At 39.8% G+C, this 22415-nt stretch overlaps 1 protein-coding gene across 10 annotated transcripts in view; it reads left to right on the top strand.

The window, feature by feature from the left end:
- Mecom (MDS1 and EVI1 complex locus) overlaps positions 1–22415 on the top strand; it is a 533468-nt gene that overhangs the window by 68328 nt on the left and 442725 nt on the right. The window lies entirely within an intron of this gene.

Raw genomic sequence — 22415 nt, 5'->3', positions numbered from 1 at the left:
TATTTTCAGCATTAAAAACCTATCTCTCCTGTATATTCAATAGATACATGTATCTCCATATCTATCTATCTTTATGATTCTGTGGTTAAATCTACTGATCAGTGACCATCATTGATTTGCTTCTCTTATTGTCTCCTCGGAGATGACACTTTACATCCGTTGCGTGTTGGTCCACTATTAGGTGTGCGTGTGATATGGCCAGTGGTCCTTAAACTATGGTGTGCAGAGAATCATTTTGAAATCCTGAGAGAAATGCAGATCTTTGGGCCTGGCTTAGGAATTCAAACAAGATAGCTCTGAGGTGCACTGAGGAATCTGAGTGTGGAGTGTTAGCGTGAGGGAAGCTCTGCATGCTCATAGCTCCTGGGCCGCCATGAACTATATGGACCTGCAGGCAGTCTGCATCCGTAAGGTCTCAGGAACCTCAGGAACCTAGATGGTTGCTCTATTCTGAAATTTCTCCCTGAGCATTCTTGTTCAGCTGCAGTTTCTTTCTGTCCCAGTGGAAATGTTTGTGCTGTTTTCCTGTGGAATTTATGATAAAGTTTGACAGCTGTTTCCCAAACCTTATATTGTGTTTCTATGGAGGAAAGTTTTAAAAAAATTAATTTCTCTAAGTCTAATTTTCTTCTTGTATAGAGTGCCATGTGAACTAGAATATTTCTGAGTTTTCTTACTCCATGCTAGTCATGACACACATTATTTATACATGTATGACCTATGATATGTGTATGTAAATATATATCTTAGATATGCTGAGCCATGTATATGTGCATATATGTATGTGCATATAAACATTTACATTCGCACATTTATATGTATACAGTAAGTGAGAGGCTGGGCTCAAAGATGAGTGGTGTTTCATCCCTGCTCTTCAGACATGAGCCGAATTTTCACCCCTATGTTATTCTCAAAAAGCTGTGGGAATAAGAAGGGAAGGACGGACGTGGAGGAGGTAATGTGGAGGGAAGAGAGTTACCTAACAGTGTTGAACAGTGAGTTCAGCAAATTCCACATTTAGAAACATTACAAGCTGTCTGTTTTTAAAAGTTTTTGTGAAATTTCCAAGTAGTAGATTTCTAGAATCAGTCTACATGTAACTGTGGAGGGTATTTGGCTGCCGTTCAGTTTTAAGTACTCTGGTTGAGGTGGAGGACAGGTTGAGGAAATCTGAGATACTGATTTTTAATCCAGGTGGAAAGAGAGGGATTTTCTGTACATGAATCAACCAGAGAAATTGAACTTTGTAGTTCTGTGGACTGAGTGGTCAGAACTCCAGAATTTCATGGCAGATAGAAGCTGATGTACCTTGATAAGGTTCTGGTAAAGATGGCCCTAAGTCGGGCATTGGGGAAAGATTTAAGGGACCGAGACAGGAGAGGACACTGGGTACCCCAGGGAGGAGAGGAGAAGGCCATGAGGAAAGGGTGAGCACATCAAAGTCAGGCAGTGTGGCCGTGGGGACAGAGGAGGGCCGGCAGCGGGAGGCGGAGGGATCGTTTGAAAGTACAAGAAAGATAATATTGGCCAAGCAGGCCGCTGTTGGCTGATGGATAATGTGAAAGTCAGCAAGGTAGAGGCCATCTGGACTTGAGGCAGCCACATTCATCTTTCGGGGCCGGGGACAGCCCAGTATTTGTGCCCGGATTTTTGTTGGTGAGCCAGCAAGTTCCTGTGAACAGCAGACACCCTGGAATTTTTAATCTAGTGTTCTGTTTGGGTTTCTAGTGATGTGTTTTGGAGTTATTTGGGTTTGTTTCTGGCAGGGTGATTCTGAAGAGTACACTGGGAGGATGAAGAGTGTGCACAGCTGAGGGCTAATGCAGTGGATGGTGGGCAGAAGCTCTGAGTCAGTCGCTCAGCTCTCTGCCTTCTTTCCTCTGGAGGAGAAAAGAGCCGTCTGACTTCAGCGGCACAGGTTCTAGAAAACGATTGTGAAAAAGGAGCAGGGGCCAGGAAATAATAATACTGGTTTTAAAGAGTATTTGTTATGGGTCATCTAGAACATAGAAAGTGTGTGTTTTCAATGGAATTTTCCTTTTAGGAAAGAATGTTATCATTTTGTTTCTGGACAGCATACTGTTTAACCTGTGGTTTTGAATCTTTGTAATAAGGAATCCTCTATTCCTTTTTTGTTTTTAGTATGTGATGATCTTCCCAAATCTAAACAGTATGGTATTGGCTCACTGAAGTAAAGGAGACAATTAGTATGGGTTAATGATTCTGTGTCATAATAATGTGACATAGCAGAAATTGTGCAGGATTTGGACTCAGCCAAACATTGCTATTTCTTACTTCTGTTTTACAAGTGTGTAGGTATGTAACATGTGGGGGGGGGGGAGAAACCAACAAACCAACCAAACAAACAAAAAGCAAAACCCAACCAGCCAACAAACTGAACAAACAAACAGGAAGAACAAGGAAAGATAAATCCTGAGCAGCTCTAGATTATCCCCGCAACAAATGTTTTGTTTTTTGTTTCTCCACGTGGAGCCCTTACTCTCCCGATGGGAGGAAAGGAGCTGCCCTTTCACTGTAGGGGCATTTATTTATGCATTTTAGCAGCTTAATGTCACATGGCACCCTTTTGCCTAGCTACCCATTACTTGGATTATCTAGGGGTTTGGTGTTTTTTGGGCTGAAGTAGCTTCTTCACCCAGCTTGCCTGGGCACTCTTTGTTCTTGGGCTGGCCACACTCCAGCCCAGCTGGGTGATCAATTTTCAGCTATAGTGGCTTCCAACATATTCCTCTTTTTTGTTTTGTTGTGGCACAAGTTGGGTAGTTTGTTGAAGCTGGAGGAGCCGTGTTTGGAGACCTCTGTAGAAGATCTTTTTATTTTTGAACTCTTTTCATTTTAAGTGCAGTCCAAGGATTTAAAATTCCTGTATTCTGCAATTAAAACCCCATACAGTCCATTAATCCATAACAATAGTCAGCTACCAGTGTACTAGCAATTGTCAGAACGTGTTAGTGATTTGAGTTTATTTTATAGCTAACTTTTACTATGGTATTGGTTACACCTCTTTTGTTTGTATTTTTTTTGTAAGATAAAATTTTCAAGTTAAAATGAGACCTGTTTTAATTACATGCAACAGATTCTAGACTTTGCAGTTATTCTTGGGTTTTCTTGGTCTATACCTCACAGGAGATTACTTTTGGTTTCACAAAATCAACACTTCCTCAAGTCAGAGAATGACTAAAACCACATTGTAATATAGTGAGAGAATATAAAATCTACTGTATGGTGCGTTTAAGTATAACTGTGCATATAAGGCAAAGGTTCGAAGTAATTCTGTTGTTGATTTTTCAGTTCTTTCCCACTAATAGGTGAGAAGATCAAGAGGATTGCCAGAGTCCTTGGTTCTGGCTTCTTACTCTTGATGAAGTAGTGTCCGGGGTCACTACTGTCTTCTGTCATTTCATATGAACAAGCTGGCATCCTGTGCTGGACTGCTTTTAGCAGCAAACTCTCCATCTGTACTTTGGTGCTTGCTCAGTTCCACTTTAGTTTGAGAATCTTAGTCAGCAGTAAAGCAGAGTGTTCTCTACTGGGTTCTGCACAAGGCCTGCTGGTGGCTCTGTGCTTTTGTGTGTTCTGCACAATATTCTGCTGTGAGGGTGGCAGGGACGCTATTTTTTTTGATACCAGAAATCGAACTCTTGACCTCACGCTTGCCAGGCAGGCATTTGTGCTATATCCCTGGCCCTCTGATTTTTATCTTGAGTAGAAAGAGTAACTTCTAGATTAGTATCTTAGCAAAAAACTGATTCCATATTGGACAGGCACATGAGAACCTGGCCATTCTCAGATTAATGCATTAAATACTTTTCTAGCTGTAGGAATTTAATAATTTTAATGTAAATTAACTGATAGTGACTTAAGAGTTTGTTTCTCTCTTGTTTATAGAAATATAAATCCAAAAAAAAGTCTCTACCTGATTGTGTTGATTCGTTCGACAGCCTCTGGACCAGGTACAGAACAAAGTTGTAGGCATGTGGGGATTAACAGCTCTTAGTCCACAGGTAGTGAGAGGAACCAGGAGGGATAAGACATGGGGAAAGGAAATGCTGGTTTTGAAGGAGAATGCCATCTTTGGAGACAAAGCAGTTGTACTGATCCCAAGAGCAGTCATGGGAAGCAGCTTTGGAAATAATGATTTTTCTTCATGGATTGCATGTCAGTTGAACACGGGTACCTAAGAGGTAAAGGCAGAGGTGCAGGTGGAGGTAGATAGATAGAAAGACCTACTGCCTGTAAATCTGTCACCTGTGTGAATCAGAACCGTGGAGTGGTGATGAAGATGAGAAATAACTCGGCTTGGTGAATGCCAGAGAGGCCAGGTTACGTCTGGAGTTGGCTACAGAGACTTGCTATTCAGCAGTAAATCAGTGGGCTTGGAGAGCGAAGGGAGGAGGAATGGTGCCATATTACACGGCATAAGAGAGAATCATAAAGTGCCACAGCTGAGGGGCCATTAGACAGTGTTTTTTCCATCCACATCATTTTCCGAATGAGGAAACAGAGACCCTGAGAGGTGACATGGATTTCTCAGGACCGACAGTTCCTGATAAAGCTGAGAGAAGAACTAAGCCTAGAGATACGCAGGAGTGTAAGGTGGTGGGGTCGGACCTGCTGTCAGTGGATGCAGTTTTCAATCTCTTCTAGATAAGAATAGTAATGCTATTTGTTCCTCTAGCTCATGTGCAGCAAAACCCCGTGTTGCTGTGGGGAGATGACAGGCAAGGCTAGTATCTTGGGGCTTTCTTCTCCGTATTAATTTAGTATTAAATAAAAAGGAAAATAAACAAGCTAATAATTTAGAGTTTATTTTTCCCCCAAAAGTTGAGCTCTGAAGGGAAGAGAAGAGGATTATTTAAGTTGGCAATTTTTGGAAGCTACTGTATAACCATCTGATTAGTTGACTTTCTGAGTTAAGAGCACAAGATATGATAAACCTACAAATATGAGTATGGAATATTCATACTGTCTTTGCTGTAATTAAGTATTATGGCTCTTGAAGACTAGGAAACATCTCATTCATTTACTTTTGCTAAAAGAGCCCAAAATTTCCTGTTCTGTGAGTGATGTACTACATTTTCCTATTCAGATAGTCCGATGCTTTTAAATTAAAAACCCCTCAATTTATATATGAATATCAAAGAATACCTTCTTTGACTCCATCCTTGCGTGCCAATGTACCCTTTTATGAGATAGGGTCATCTGTCATGGGGGAAGGCAGGATTAATTAACTGTGGAAAACGTACCTAGTGTGGAAACTGTGAGCTCTACAATGTTTCCACATAAAATACAGGAAAAGAAGTATAGATGAGCCCAGAAATCAGTACAACTTTTTTTTGCTTCCGAGGGCTTAAAAAACTCTCTCCATCACACAAGTCAAACAGCCTATAATACACACAGTCTTCCTGTATAGGAAGGACACAGAAACTGGCGAGGAATGTGCTTTATTTCCACATAAATTGCGTGGCTTTGAAATTCGGTTCTCTTCCCCCCTGAACTCCGGTTGTGTAGAACTTTTAATGGGAAGAACCATGGAAGGGGAGAGTCACATAATTTTGTAGCTCATGAAAGATCAAAACAAAACCAAACGTCACTCACAGAATCTCTGTGGGAAAATGAAGAAAAAACTCCAAAAGGAATTACTGAAGAAAGGTATATAATTCACTGAAGCCTTGGGGAAGCCATCATCTATCAGCTGGCAAATCATTCTGTGTTTTTATGTTGGTATTAACTCTGCTGTTTGGTAAAAATGAGCGCTTATGTTGAAAATTACAATTGTGTATGGAAGATAGAACCATCACTTCAAAGACAGAAGATATATTATGTGTCATGTCCAGGTATCTTCATGCAACTTTATTTTGCTTAATAAAAATAGTAAAAATCATGTTTATAATTTTCATCTGGTTTCTGTGGCAGTGTGGTTAAGAGAGCAAAAACTTGAATTGATACGATGATAATTTACAAATTAACTTGGAACTGTATGCAGTATCCCTGGCTAAATCTGGCTCTGGACTCTAAGATCAGTATTTAATTTTGGAAAAAGGGATTAATTTAAATATTGTTTTTTCCTGGCAAGTAATTAATAGACCTACGTAAGCAAATAGGAAACTGCGTTTGTAAAAGATAAAGGACATGGGCTACCTTTTGTTTCATAAAGAAATAGATAGTGTGCAGTGTAACTCTGCAAACAGATCAGTACAGTCCTAGAGCAACAACTTAAGCTGTACCTTTGGTTTTTATTTGTTTTCTCCTAGAGCTTTTGTAGGTTCTAGAGTTAGTTTGGCTCTAGTATAGGACATTAAAAAGTAAAACAAAAAAAACCAAAAAGCACCCAAATCTAACAAACATTTCCAATTCTTCTTCCTTTTTGTTCAACAAGGTATCAACTGCTTAGACTGATTCCTCCACCAAAACTACCAGTTGTTTAATTAGCTAAGTCTTTTTTTTTTTTGTCTTTTTCATTTTTATCGGTACCAGGGATCGAACTCACAACCGCCTGCTTGCAAGGCAGGTGCTTATGCCGCTAAGCTAAATCCCCAGCCCCTTAATTAGCTAAGTCTTTAGGTAATGTGTGTGTATATGGTTGTGTCTGTGTTGGTGTATATATGATAACAAGCCATACAATCCCTTTGTTAGAAGTCACTTTTATGTAACAACTATGTATTACTGTTTTCTTAGTACTTACTTTTTTTTGGTTCTGAGGATTGAACTCACTACCTCACACTTACCAGGCAGGTACTTGTGCTGCTGAGCTAAGTACTTGCCTTTTTTAAGAAGGGAAACTGATCATCAGGAAGATTGGGGCAATTTCAGGCTTTTGGATTAATGTTTGTTGCTGAATCAAAATATAGGATGATCATATGTCCATTGTAGGAAATACTAGGCGTCAAAGTGTTGTAAAGTGCTTGCAAAAAAATTAGATGATAAATAAATACTATTTTTCAGGCGGTGAAACCAGACTGCTTGGGGTAGAATGCCAGCCTCATCTTTTATGAGTGAAGCGTCTTTGGGTAATTACAAGGGGTGATCAGAAATATAATGAATGTACAAATTTTAAAAAATTATTGCGGTAAAAGACACATTACCATTAACTCCCTTCAAAGTGCCTTTCACTTGATAATACATTTATCCCACTATTCTTGCTGCTTTCTGAGGTGGGTCTGAAAGCCCTTTCTCATGTGTTTGTGAGGTATGCTAAGTGCTGAGGCTAAGTGCCATCAATGGAAAAGCAGGTTAAAACCCCATAAAAATTAGAAAAACGAAAATCATGGCATGTCCTCCAGTTCATTCATCAGATCTAGCATCGATCTTGGCTCTTCCAAGTCAAAATGATCATAAAAATATGAAAATTAATCATTTCAAATCAAGTCAGAATATCAAGAAGGGCATGACAGTGCAACAAAAGGGTTTCCAGAACTCTTTAGAAAGTGGCAAGCATGGGTGTGTTTCAAACAATGGGAGGGGAGGTACTTTAAGGGCAGTGTAACTTTCACTGTAATAATTTTTTAAAATTTAAACACTATATTTTTACAGCATACCTTGTATTCCACCTCTTTTTTTTTTTTGGTCACATTCTCATATCTGTAAAGTAGGGAAGAGAACTGCACTTACAAGGCTATTGTGAAAGTTAAGTGAGTTAATACGCATAAGGTGCTTGGCGTAGGAACTGGAGCAGAATCCTCAACAAATGATGGTACTGACCCTTACCACTACTACAGTACCAACACCAGCTGCTGCTGTGCTGTGTAACAATACCAAAACACCATTTCCTGGGCTTGGGAAACTATTTCTAAAAGTTGGTACACAGGCAGTGTTGCCAGATGGTTGTGCTTCAAGAACTGATTAGACTAAGTAATTTCAACTGAGTATCTAGTCAGACTGAGTTTTGGTTCATGTAGGCGTAGAGACCTATTAAAACAAATAAATGAACAAACAAACAGAACTTAGTCTTCTATGTGGATAAAATAGGAGTCTACATTGAAATTATACTACTAGAGGGGATATTACAATGGCAAATAATTTTTCGGGGGGGTCTGCTGAAACACCAGTAGATATCTATATAACACTGAACTGACAAACTGACAAGTTCAAACTTTCCTGCAAATATGTTCTTCTTTCAGCTGTATTTCATTAACCTCAGCCTTAATACCAGTATTCACCTATTCCTTAAGGAGGGTTCTGAAAATTAATGTCAGTAAAGAGTTTCCAGAGGTACAATTGCCATGCAAAATAGTATTGTTATTTGCATTACATTGCAAATGTATGCCTAGGCAATAAATAAATTATGCTAACTAGATGGAAAACCAGTTTGGTTTTAGATGCTTAAAATATAAAGGCATGGGAAAAGTGAAAGAGGAAATTCAAATGCACAGGCAGCTTGTAATTTCAAAAAGTTTTAAATTAAATAGTATAGTCATACATAATGCCTTCCCTTGGGTGCAAAGTATTCTTGATCTTATTTTCTTGCAGAGAAACGGATTGAACAGTGTAGATTTAAGAACACTTACTGATTAGACAGATGTACAGAAGTTTTTGAAATGAAAATGTAAAAAAAATAGGAATTGAGTTAATTTTCCTGCTATTGACTGTGAACGTTTTCTCTCTTTTGAAATAGCGTATGTAACTTGTTGGTTGTTGCACACGGCTTTTTGCATAAGAACATGACAGAGAGGAGGACAAAAGATTAGGATTGATATGGATTTGAGTCTAGGGATACAGAGCCACTGGAAGAGGATCTTAACATTTTTTTTTATTCTGTTAGGGAGATTTTAAAAAATGTTATTCCTGAATAATACTCAACAAGTGTTTTGAACATTCATTCATTTATTCAAGCAGTATTAAATACTATGTTCCATAAACTACTATCAGTGCTATCAGTGATCAAAGCCGAGAAAACTCTCAGCTTTCTGGAAGAGCCACCTCTTGCAAAATAGTCATCTCTAGGGTCCAGACACCAGTCCAGTTCATCAGGGCACCGTCGGGGGAGACTTTGCCGGTACTTACACTAAGTGAGTTGGCTGGGGTGCACAGGTCAGGGGAAAACTAAGATGTATATGTATGTCTCTTGCCCACAAAAAGCTTCTGATTTAAAAAAGGAAATAGGCCAAACATATTCATAAGTAAAATACAAGGTAGCATTTCAGCAAACATTTTACACTTTGGGAATTATTCTCTGTAGAATTTTGGAGAAATTAAATGCTGGACTTGAACTCTATCATCATCCCTTCAGTCCTTAAATCTTCAGCCCAGCACTATTCAATTGCCTGCCCCATTCCCATGCATTAAACTTCAGGGGTAATGACATCAATCTCTGGGATAATAGAACCATACATTTGGTAATGATTCAGTATTTGGCCTCCAGGCAGGTAAAGACACAAACCATCTAAGACAGATAGTCACTGTTCCTATTTTAAAAAGATTTCTAAGACCTCTAATCCATAATCTCTGTTGATCATTTCTTCCAATATTTAATAATATTCTTGTATTTATTACTGTCAAGAAGATGTTCTTTGTGTTCCCTCCATTTCCCGTTTCATCTTCTTTGATAATCTGTGGAAATGAAGGACAACCAGTCAGCACCATTCTCACAAAATCCTTTCACACTTGATTATTGCTTCTTTAGGTAAAATAACTGGAATTTCTTTGCTCTTTTCTGCTTCGGATCTGTTTTTCATTCTCTCAGTGATTTTCACTGTTGTTCATTTTCAGTGTCTTCATTCTTTAAAATGTGAGTGTAATATTGGGCTGTGTGGACCACTTTATATGGCCTTTAGCATTACTGTTTGCAAGAGCAAGGATGCTGCTGAATGTGAGTCCCAGTTCAAATCCCACTTTTTAAAGGCAAGCGTAGCCATTTACCAGCAGTACTCTCTAGGATCCTAAATCTCTTTCTCTTGAGGCTTCCTGGTCTTTCTCAAAACTTTTCTTCATTTTCTTCTGTCTTTATTAGATTGTTTTGCTTCTTAAAGAACAACTCTTAGATTTTTTGAAATTTATTCTAGAGTCTATGTCATCTTAGTTTTCTACAATGAGATGATCTTCTGTGTTTCTTTCAAGTAACTGATAACAACATGTACTATTGGACTCGTGAGCTTCATGAAGGTAAATAAATTATATTCTTGAAGCAGGAATTTGCAGAGTAAAGAATACATATTTTGACTCACTGGGGTTTGGAGAGGTCAGAATTATTGGGAAAGAAAGGATTGCCCTGAGTGTTTGGGCCAATTTGAATGAGCTGAAAGCAACTATGACTAATTAATAAGAATTAGGCCACCATATAATATTTGCCCCAAATTGGTTTTAATGTATTTACTCATCTTGAACTGTTATCAAGACATATTTATGCCCTGTTCTCCTCAGTTTGTATATCTTTAGAAGGAATAAATATGGAGGCTGTGCTGGTGTAATCCATCCTAGGAAATGGGAGGAAGGAGAGAGAGAAAGAGAGGGCGAGAGGGAGAGAGAACTTGCATGTTTGGATTCAGGTTTGCTGGGGGAGTGTGAATACACAGCCCATCAGACGTCTCTCGGGGTGTATGGAATGTGTGTGTGCTCTGCCCGCGTGCATCTTCGGTGTCACCGAGGGCTATTAGTAGAGTTATCAATGGTTTCTTTGTGTGGAAATGGGAAATCAAAAATATTTTTTTAGAAAGATAGGCCCGCGAGATCACCGCCGCTACTGCTGCAGTTAACTGTTCATTTGTTTAGCTGTTCACTCGTCTCCACTCACGGCGTGCCAGGTGCTTTGCCAGGACTTTACCAGATACAACCTTTTAAGCTTTTACTCTGTATTTGAAGCAACTGAGACTCAGAGAGATTAGGAAAATTTTGTGAGGTCGGAGAGCGACCCCAGCCAGTTCACCTTCAAGCTTGTGTGTGCGCTTTCCTCATTCATTTGTTGATTCTTTTCACTCGGGTCTGCCTGTAAGTCGTTTGTATTTCTTTATATTTAAGTTGATGGGGAAATGATATTTAATTTTGTCATGTGCACCAGGCAAGGAAAAAAAATCCCAAAAGGTTACGCCGAAGCGGACAAGTTGTGATGAAGATTCCGTGTGTGTACATCGTCAGCGAGAAGCCTCGCAGGGGACGCTGTGGCCGGGCTTGTGTGCGGCCTGCCAGGGCTGCCCGGGTGTGCTGTCAGCTGAGGACGCGTTGCACCGCAGGCTTCTCTGCAGTGGAGGGTTTAGAAGGCTCTGGGGTGAGAGGATGAAGCATCAGGAACTTGGGCTGGGTCTCACAGGGTCGAAGGAAAGGAGGGCTCGCCCTTTGTGTGGGCCCAGCGTTTTGCTTAGTGGGTGCTTAGCACGATGTGGTGATGAGTTAGTGCAGGTTTGTAGGATAAACTGATGGACAAATGGTAGCTCCTCCTTTTTGGATTCTCTCTTTAAATGTTTTCTTCTATTTTCCACTTCCCCTATTTCTCACATCTCTCTCTGCATTGGTTTTTCTATTTTTTCATCTTTTCCTTTTTCCTACTCTTTTCTTATATGTGTTTGGACCCCAAGTCACGCTACTTTCTTTTGGATGCATTTTATTTCTTTTTTCTGTTTTACTCTTTTTCTTTCTGTTTTGCAACTTCCTGCCCCTCTCCCCCTCACCTCTTCCTCCCATTTCTCCTTCATTTACTTTAAGTTGATATTCTTTGCAAAGAGCTGTCTGGGTCCCCTTGACCTCACAAGAAGCTCTCTGACAAAACGCTTAAGAAAAACAAGGTATTATGTATTATCCTACACATTCTGCAATCGCCCTAGCAATTTAGTAACTACAGTCCAATTTAAACCAGGCCTCAAGGCAACAAAAATTGCACCAAATGCCAACTAATTTACCAAACTTGTAGAATATTTGGGAGTCTATTCCCTTCAAGCCATCTGATTCATATTATTGACTCATTTAGAAAACAGAAAGTGAGCAGAGACAAGTTTTTAAGGAGTTTGGTTTCATGCAAATGACTTTCAATTGCAGCCCATTATTTTTATACCACGACTTCATTAGTCATATCCCTGTCAGACCTGTGACCAGTGTCAAATGTTTTCAAAAAGCACACCAGGACAGGCATGGAACTCATCAGCTTGTGTCAAAGGTCGCTCTCATTAAGGGGTCAAAATGAAAACTTTCAGTGTCTCTAACACTTCACACAGCTCTCCCTGGCACTCCCACCCCCACTCCTGAAACTCAGGGCTGGCTAAGCACCTCCAGCTCCCCAGACATTCAAATAAGATCAAGATGACAGGGCAAGAAAATGAATAGGGTTTTTACCCGGCTGGCCCTCATAATCTGGTACTGATTGAAACAACCAGAAAGCTGTTTGCCAGGTCTTATAACACCATTTCCTGAGGTTAAACATAACATCTCAAATGAAGCAATTAGGGGTTTCTCTAAAACAGGAGTCTTCAGTAATTAAAAAGAGAGAAGGGCAGAGAGAGAAAGACACACACACACACACACACACACACACAGACGGAGAGACAGAGACAGAGGACAGGGAGGGCGGGGAGGGCGAAGGAGAGAGGAGACATGAAGACTCTCATGGTAGGTACTGGGTAAGCCCATTAGGCAGGGTGTGATGGGAGAGGCTCTTGGCTTTTTGGCCACCTGGGTGGTCAGTTTGATGGTAGAAGCAGTAAAGATGCTGTCTATAATAGTGCCATAACAGTGGGTTTAAAGGAATTTGAGATCCAAGGATAATAAGAATAAAATCGCTCTTTGAGACTCATGTAGATAGTATAAAAATAACAGAGCTTCAGCGCTTCTTTGTACATTTTGTTTTGAATCATTTCTGCCTTTCTGAAGAACTAGCTGTCACTAGTTCACTCAGTGCACACAGATAGCATCTTGTGATTATTCTCAGTGGGAGCCAAGGGGTGAGTTTTTCCCTCCTGAATCTTCTGTGGACTATATTTGGGTTTTGGTGTTGAATCTGGGTTTCCTAGGGGACTTGGGACATGGGTTACATTCTGTCACCACCATGTTTGGCTGTTGCGGTAGATTTAAGACTGATGAACGTATTTCCAGGACTGTGTAAAGTGAATGCCAAGCAAGTCTGTAGTTGTCAATATGGCATTTTGCAAAAACAAAACAAAACAAAACAAAACAAAACACAATTTAACAATAGAAAATGTCAAAATGTGATGACTCTATATTGATTTCTGCAGAACACACAATCTGCTCTCACATATAGAAGCCATTTGGGGGGACTTGATTTAATTTTGCAGTAATGTCGGCGACTTTCTCTCTGCTTGCTTACTAAATTAATTACTCACAGTTGAAACAGAGTTTCTTCCAGCCTTCATGAACCTCCATTGCAGGAAAGTAGGCACCATGCAAAAGCATTTGTTTCATACTTGTTTTCCAAAATCTTGATTCTAAAATCTTTTTTTGCCCACCTTCAATTATTCTTTACTTTTTTTATTAATTCATATTAGTTGTACAATATAATGGAGCTCACCTTCAATTATTGTGATGCAGGAGTACTTGGAATAACTGGGACTGAACATTTTATTTCATGTATTTATTTTAAAATATTTGATATACGCTTCCATGGTGAGATAAGGGATAAAGAAGGAAGAATGTGAGAGGTTCCCAAAGGCAACCCTGGATAATGTGATGTAACAACAGTCTCGTGTTTGCATCTCAAATAGAAATGTATATCCCAAACCAGAAGCATTGTTTGCAACCTCCACGTTCAGTCTAAGGCTCATTAATCAAGTTATGCACTACAAAGTATAAGCAAACATTCTACTAGTAAAATGGCAAGCCTTCCACACTAAGGATGGTACCAGATATTGCCTATAAATGGGATTCGGAGGCTCGACACCAACTTAATATCCTTGTGGATGACTAGCATTCCTCTAGTTGCTCACCGTGCACTTTGTGCTCAGTGTTGGCTGAATGGGACACTGCAAATTAATAGTTAGGTTTCTGAAAAAACAAAAACCTCTCCTGAGTTTCAGAAGATGGACGTAAAAGGTGAAGTGAAATTTTTGGGTTGTATAAATGCTTGGTAAAGCTGTACATGGCATTTTGTGTGTGTGTGTGTGCTCTGAGTAGATTCATAGCCTCATCTTCCTTCTAGATTGCTGTTTACACACCAGTTAATCTGGGACTTCACTGAATCTTAATCTGCAAATACGTGCAGGAATATCTCATTGAGTCAAGAGAGACTGAGAGTTTTATTTGGGCTTGGATAAGAGGAATTCAGGCACTCATTTACGAAGGACTACTTTGTGATTCCCCCTTTTGAGAGTTATCCATAATAGCTAACTGGGCTAACCCTTTTACCTGTGGCCTCTTGGTTTCCCCATGGTGAGGCATCCTATACTTGTTGTGAATCTGTGATTGATGCCCTTGGCCTAGGGGCTCCCCCTTTACCCCTTCAGGAAACAGGAGGGCTGGAGAGATAGCGCTCAAGTTTTCTTTCACAGTCCCTGTTTCCTAACTCTAATCACCTTCTGCTGTGGGAAAGAGATGAGATGAGGCCTAAAAACAGATCATTGTCCGCCTCCTAGATTAATGCAGAGAAAGCGGTATTGTCTGTTGAATGGATAAATCTTCCTGCTGTCACTCAAAACCTAAATTCAACGCTACTTCATTTCTAAGAGGCTTATCTTCCTTGAATAGACCCTTGCAGCTCAAGTAAGAGGCGATGTAATGAAGCGTGTTTTTTTCTTAAGTGAGAAACCTGCTGCAAAGAAGGGGGAGACCGTGCAGCTGTTCTCCAGGGCCTCTGCAGGCTCGCGAAAGACTTGTCATTTATCTGGTCTTGCATGACATCAAATGATAGAAGATCAAGTTCAAAATCTGCCAGAACAGCTCGAAAGGGCTTCTTCATCTGTTAATTAAATAATGGTTATTAACATACAATGTCGTGCAGCTGGGATTCCTATCAAGCTACGGGAAAATATCGGTGCAGCTCTCAACACTTGCCCTTCAGTCTGTGTTTATTAGGAGGCAAATAGCTTGGGAAATGGCAATGGTTTACCCAAATCTGAAAGTTAATATTGATGCCATAATATGTGGCTAAATGAAAGAGCAACTAGACAGGTGGGTATTAGGCAGATGGATAAATTCAAAGTGACATGCTGAGATCATTGAAGAGTATACCCTTTTGTTATGGTTGTAATTAATTCAGCAGTTCCCACAATGTGGGCTCACTGACTTTTTCTGCAAAGTTAAATGCAAGCAACACACACACACACACACACACACACATATAATTACTATAAATAATTGCTTATTTACTTTGGTCTAACTCAGGCTACTGTATTGCGGTGAAATTTAATTTGAACTTTGGAATAGATGTCAAAATTTTCATCACTGCTATAAATTTTACTGGATAGGGATAATTTTAGCAATGTTTCATCATCTACTGGCTTGACTTTGTATGTACAAGTTACAAAAGTACTTTTAAATATGCCTTGCTTTATTAGTCTCTCTGTAATTAAATGGCACTACATTAAGCTGAGAACTATAGAAAGTAGGCCATATTCCTCAGGAAAAAAAGTGATTTAGAAAAAGGCGTTAAAGGATAGAAAAAAATTGCTCTGTACCTCTGTACTAATTGGCTTAAGAGAAGTATCATCAATTGTATCACCTAACAAGTGCTGATGGGCTTTTAATTCCCTTTAAGTAACTGGATTTAAAGAAAATATTGACAATAATTTAAAGAACTTGTATTTTGTAATCTCCAGCTCATATCATGCAACTTTAAATTGTCAACAGCAATTACCTTGTACTTGTTAATGAACAAGAATTGTGATTTAGGTTACCATTAATTTATTGCAGTTGGTTACAAATGCCTTGATGTTTATGACAATAGATTAAAAATATCATCTTTCCTTTGTACTAAGCATCAGTTGATTGTTTTCTACATATTGTAACTGATTATTCCTGCTAATTTGGCTAAACATTATATGGCCAGTTGATGTTGATTAATAATCCAAAAACCTTAATTTAGTCATTACCTTTCAATTTTTCCTCCCACTGGAACTATCATTTTGTTAGTGAACAATAAACCCTATTAACTTATATGAAGTTCACTATCTCCATCTCCTGTAGGTCCTCTTTAGGAATAGTAAGCAGCAGCTCTCCAGGAGATTGCACAATGGAATGATGGGGGCAGTGGAAAGTGCATGGACAACGTATACATTAGACTTCATATTATTGAAAAATAATATAAATTGACTTCATATTATTTGCATACTTTCAAAGAAGAGCCTGAATCCATAATTGAAACTCTGGATTCTTTGAGCTTCCAAATATCATCCAAACATTTGTTTGTTCATTCACACCTCCTTCCAAATGCCTGACACTGTGGGTCTGGTCTTTTGTTAACCCCTCGCCTGGTGTTAGTGAAGGTGGCCCATGAAAAGCCAACTTTGGGCTCTTCAATGGTTGTCTTGTAGATTCACTTGAGGTAATGAGGGTTTGCGGGAAAGAGACATAGATGGCTGGTGTAAAGTAATTTTTACTAATTGAAAAGCAACTTGAAGCACATGACTTATTGATGGGTCATCAGTAACATTGCCATTTTCTATATTATCACTTCTAGGACTCTAATAAAATAATTACTTTTTTAAGCAATGACTACTTCATGGACCCTTTACTGAGCTTTCTATATGTATTCCTTTCATTCTCATAATAGCTCTGTAAAATGTTACTACAATTTTCCTGTTATCTTTTAACAAATGGAGGAACAGAGGCACAGAAATGTTAATTAACTTCTGAGAGACACACAGCTTAAAAGTGGCAGAATCAAGATTCAACCCCAGAAAGTCTAACTCTAGAGTTCATGTTTTTAACCCTATACTAAACCGTGACTAAAGGAGCTTCAGCAAGCAAGAGAAGTTCAGACTCTTAGCATACACTCTGCTGTGACCACACAATATCCCAGTTGGTCATTTGACATATTAACCCAAATTTCCAAGCTTATGGATGGTACTTTCCATTCTTAAGTTGTGGTGTGTGTGTGTGTGTGTGAGTGTGTGTGTGTGTGTGTGTGTGTGTGTGTTAAATGCCACTTTAGGAAAACAGTGAAATCCTCAGCACTGCCCTTGAATGAATCACCCATGTCCATGTTTCAACAGAAGAGCTTCATACTGTTGTATGGCAAAATATTTTTAGAAGCTTGCCATCGTGTTTGGCAATAATCAATAGACAATATCCTTTTATGATTGGAGGTGATGCCAAGTGCTGAGGTTTAATTAGGTAGGTAATTATTGCCTTGCCATTAGAGAATTCATTGTTTCTTGCACAGTGTTGGGCAAGCAGAGAAGGGCATATTTAACAAGAGATGCGGATCTTTCTAACCTCCCTTACTGTGACTGAGTGAAAATTCTAATGCCTGTTTTGATGTGCCAGCTGTACCACAGTTTCTCTGGGACTTGAGGTGCATTTCATCTTGAACTATGAATTGCAAAGATTTTTATTGTCTCCTGTCACAAACACAGCATCCTTTTATTGTGGTTTTTGATGCGTTAAATATGTTTTTATGGCCCCCTATGTCTACTGTGCCTAGCATACTGTTGATACTTAATAAACGTTAAATAATCATAATATATGTACATGTGAGATTTGTGGAAAGAATGACATACTGTTTTAGGGATCCAAGACTGTTCTTCTAGTGCCAGGGGAAAACATACAGATGAGCATAGCCCTGGGAATAGATTAGAGGGAGCCATCAATAGCAATGTCATCTCTAAAATAAGATGTGGCTCTGTCAGCACAAATCATAACTCCATCTCCTACCTTACAGCACTGTAGAACTCTGATGTGCAAAGCTGAATTCCCAGAATAATATAAATGGGAATGCAAGTACCTTAGAAGATGGCAACTTAACCCGTGATGCTGTCTTTCCTTTTATATCTGTAAATTTGCACAGTTTAGAGGGAAATGCCAGCGTGAGCTTTGGACTGGTTCTTTTTAAGTTAGAGAACCTATTTATAGTGGCTTTATGGACATTCTGTCTCATTCCTGGCCCGCAGGGAAGGGGCACCAGGTACTGACTCTTTAGGACTTCTTAGGGCTCTTCCTCCTTCACTGATGGCTTTGTCAGTGAAGAGACACCTGCGTCCGCACAGTCCCCCAGCTGCACTGCTCACCCCTCTGCCGGGTCCCTTCCTTTTCCAGCTGGATGCAGCCCAGAATATCAGCTCTTAGAGTGGTGCCAAAAGCCTTCCAAGTCCAGTGAGGAGGTGTTTGTGTAAGATAAAACCGGGACAACGCAGCACCCCAGACGGCTCATCTGTTTACATGTGTCATTTGGCTCTGCCCTGATTTAGCTCATTAGCAAAGAAGGCAGGAAGACATGCTACCCAGATTTTGTGATTCATCAGGCCTATTCCTCTTCAGGGAGACAATGTCCCTGTTCTCTGCCAGTCTTTCAAGAGTCTGGTTTTTCTCAGCCCCTAAGGAAGAATTTGTTAAGTATTTTTCCCATCCATGAGGGCTTACCTTCCCTGCTGGAAACACTGACCATTAGCGTGGAAGAGAGAGCCACTGGATTAGTTCTTTTAAAAGAATTTATTTTCTTTCTTTCTTTCTTTCTTTCTTTCTTTCTTTCTTTCTTTCTTTCTTTCCTTCTTTCTTTCTCCTTCCTTCCTTCTTTTTTGCTCTCTTTCTCTCTTTGCAATGGAGCCAATATGAAGGTGAAACTTGCATATAGGCTGTGAGATGGAGGGTCTTAAATGCTTTTTATGTCCAAAGGTTCTTTTTGAGAGGCTTTTGTGAGCACATAAATTTTGAGCAGCAACAGGTATATTTTTCCCATAGTACAAAGGCCAAGTGTAAGTTTTTTGCAAGTTAAAGAGTCCGTTCTTTTCATTTTGACCTTGATTTTTAGAGATCTTCTGCATTGCCCCTGCTTTGGTTGTATTATTCCCGGACTCATCCAATTACCATTTCTATCAGCGCTTCGGAAAGATTATGCTTTTTGGGTGTTCTGTAGATGTCTTTCCAGTGGCTTCACTTGATGAATGTGACAAGTTTTGTGTTTTCTCCCTCCCCCTCATTGAATTGAAAAGTTTTTTTTTTTGATAAATACAGGCCAATAAGTGCCCAAAGGCAGTGTTTCAATGGCTGCTAAGTCTTTCAAGGTTAGGACTTAACCTCCGTTCTCCCTAATTCAACTTCAACCTTCAGTCTGAAGCCAATCAAGAATATCAGATGATACTTAAACAATGAAGGATTTCTGATATTCAGGTACTGCCTCTGTTCAATAGGATTGCAAATTCTTTGTGTGAAGAAAGTCGGTTTTGCTCTAAAGTACTGTCACAAAAAGTGAAATTACCATTTGCTTGGAATGATGCCATTCATCATTGTCAGAATACTAAGCATTGTAAGTAGCTAGGCCTCTCCAAATTAATGCCTTGTTTTGCATCGGCTAAATTTCCCAAATCCTTGAGGATGGGTCATGCAAAACTCATCTCACCATTTTAATTTATCAATCCAATATGAGTTCTGTAAAAGGGAGCTTCATTCAGTCTTAGCCCTTTTATTTACAGTCTAATTCTGAAAGAAAAGGAAATAAGATATGAAAATAACTTGGAAAATAAGATAAATCTCTCAGTGAAATCACCAGATCTACTCAGTCCTGTAGCAAAACCTCCATAATTCATTTGTGGGTCAGCTCAAGGGATTAGCCATGACGTATTTAGAAATTCATTTATTTTTATTTTATTTTGCTGTTTGTTATGCATAAGGGTAATGCTGTCCCCAAGGCTTTTCAGGTAGCCCTCAAATCTTGACAACATTTGCTGTCTCTGAGGCCTAAGCCAAAATTAATTTTCAAATAAACAGCATAAAAATGTATGGAGTTGTATAAATTTGAATACAAAATGCATTTGTTTTGTTTGCTTACATACATACATACATACATACTGTCTGTTCAGCCAAAAACCATAATATGACATTGAAATTAATGGCCACACGCACATCATGAAAGTCAAAAAAGTTTTTGAGTTAAAGAAATATACAATAGGCAGCTTTTATTTCCTTTCCTTCCCAATGTGGTCTTTAACATATCTTCATAAGATGCTTTTTAATTGTTAATTTTTTAAAGAAAGAAATTAAAACTCTTCCCTAGGAGAATATAGTGGCTCAGGACCTGTGTATCTTTTATTAGTTCAAAAGATTTTTGTTGTCTTGGGAGATGCAAAGGTATTTTCTTCTTAAAAGTTAAAAAAAGAAAAAAAAGGTAAACCAAATTATGCCGCTTGATTTCCTTCCTCTGATAAAAAGCAGTGTGGAATAAAAATGGGACGAAATCTGCTGAGGTCTCTGGGCTTTCTTCTCCGTGGCTGCACGGGAGAGAAAGGCTCCTTGTTACACAAAGATCGTCCAGGAGGCAGGCGGCGTGGCTGATGATCTCCGGCCATAGCCGGAGTCAGATACCTGCGAATGTTTCTTACATGAAGCCCAGCCTGCACCGAGCTTTCCAAAACTGAAGCCCTTAAAATAGCTGTTAACTGTACTTCCACAAGGGGGCTTTGTGTACGTTTGTAATTTTTTATTTACATATTTCTTAAAATATTAAGAATGAACTTCTGCAGAGCAAGGCATGGGAATTCCATTCCTTAGCCTTTTGAAGTCTTTATTATACGGAAAACAAAAAGCAGCTCTTCTCTCCTGCTCCACAGCCTCTGATGTGCAGAGGTGTGGGAGAGCAGAGGTTGCGGGCGGCCGGTTTGGAGGCAGGAGCTTGTGTCCAGTCCTGCTGGACGGTCGGGCCGAGGGCCTTCTGGCTCCGATTCAGCTGTGGATGAAAGTGCCAGCACGCCTGGCTTTGATTGTCCGGCTGAAAATGGCTGCATATGTGGCTGCTTTTTATTTTTATTTTTTAATTTAACCTGTGCTTTTGGCTGAGCTGTGCCCCTCCACCCCCAGCCATTATAGCACCTCTGAATACAGAAAATGTCATAGTGGTGCATAGGTTAGCTAGCTAAATAAGTAAGAAATGAATATTATGGTAACGAATAATCTTAGCAAATGAGACTAAGCGGCTACATTTCTACAGTGTTTCCCCAGCATGCCACAAAAGAGCCCTGGGCTGAAATCTGCTGTGCAGTTGGGGCTCTTGCCCCAGTCCTCAGCTTGGCGATTTTACAGGAAGCCACTTCCATATTCCTGGGTCTTGAGTTCCTTATTGATGTGATTTGTAAGAGCCCTCCTGTTTGGAACATCCCACAAATCTTGAGTGGCTTTATTCTTTCCTTTCTGCCATTCAGGGCAATATTACCAAGTATAAATATAATACAATGCGTAAGAAACAAGAGAACAAACGGTATGTGTAGCGTGACAAGCACAGACTTTGGAAGAAAAGAATCTCAGAATTGAATGAGTCCTGCTATGTGGTAGCTGTCACAGCATGGGAGGCGGGGAAATGCTCAGATTGGTTTACAAGCTCTAGTTTACTTCCTTTTCATTTACTGTGTTAAGATTTATTATTTTTCACTTTTATTAGTGCCGTACATGTTTGCAGCACATAATGGTTACATTCACTGTAGGGATTGGTACATTTTAATTCCCTTCTTCCCTCTTCCCTCCTTCCACCTCCCTTTTATTTTTCCAGCATCAGATTCATTTATTTACCTCATATAACATTATATAAAATTAATTATAGTTTACTTTCTATGAAATGAAGGAGTGAGGCTAGATGTTTTGTAAGACTCTTTCCAGACACATGCTTCTGAGTTTTGAGGTGTTTTAGCATTGATAGGACATTGGGGGCACTTTCTGATAGTGTTTGATGGGGCTACATCTCTGAAAGTGACCCAGGCACAGTTGAGGTTTTGACTCTCCTGTCTGTCTCTTTAACTTCACCCCTTTTTATTCATCTTGCTGGCCAAATGGACAGGAAAAATGAGGCAAAGACTCAAGACACAGTCAGCATAGTCCAGATGAGAGACCAGTTCTGACCTTTGCTGAAAATGAGGGAGATGAGTCTGGGGAGGCTTAGCTGATTTGGGGTCAGGCCAAGGAGAGGATTCAGCCCCATTCAGCCCCAGGTGAGAGCAATAAACTCTTACATTTGTTTTGAATAAACTACTTGAGGTGTACACTATAGGTAGGTACAAACCCTCCGCCTAAAATCCATCTCCAGGCTGTATAAGGAGCCCCTGACTCCTGCAGGAACCCATCGACAGCTGCGTTCTCAATCGTTCACTTGCAAGTCAGGGCAGCAGTTGGAACAACACTGTCAGCATAGAGCTCAGAGGTCTCAGCATCTGCAGAATACCTGTTGCTAAAGTATGGAAGTCATAGCTGGTCCACCGTGTTCATGGGAACCAGCTGCTTTGGGAAGCGTAGTGAAGAGCTGTATCTGGAGAGCAAACCGGTGGTGGCCAGGGCTGGGCAGAGGTGACGGTGAGAAGAAGGTAGCAGTGGAGGGAGGCAGTTAG

This window comes from Cavia porcellus, unplaced genomic scaffold (genome assembly GCF_034190915.1).
Source record: "Cavia porcellus strain 051 isolate PalLab524CR breed Dunkin Hartley unplaced genomic scaffold, mCavPor4.1 scaffold_17, whole genome shotgun sequence".
NCBI classification, from domain to species: Eukaryota; Metazoa; Chordata; class Mammalia; order Rodentia; family Caviidae; genus Cavia; species Cavia porcellus.
The sequence above is the reverse complement of the archived record's forward strand: the minus strand, read 5'-3'. Positions and strand labels throughout refer to the sequence as shown.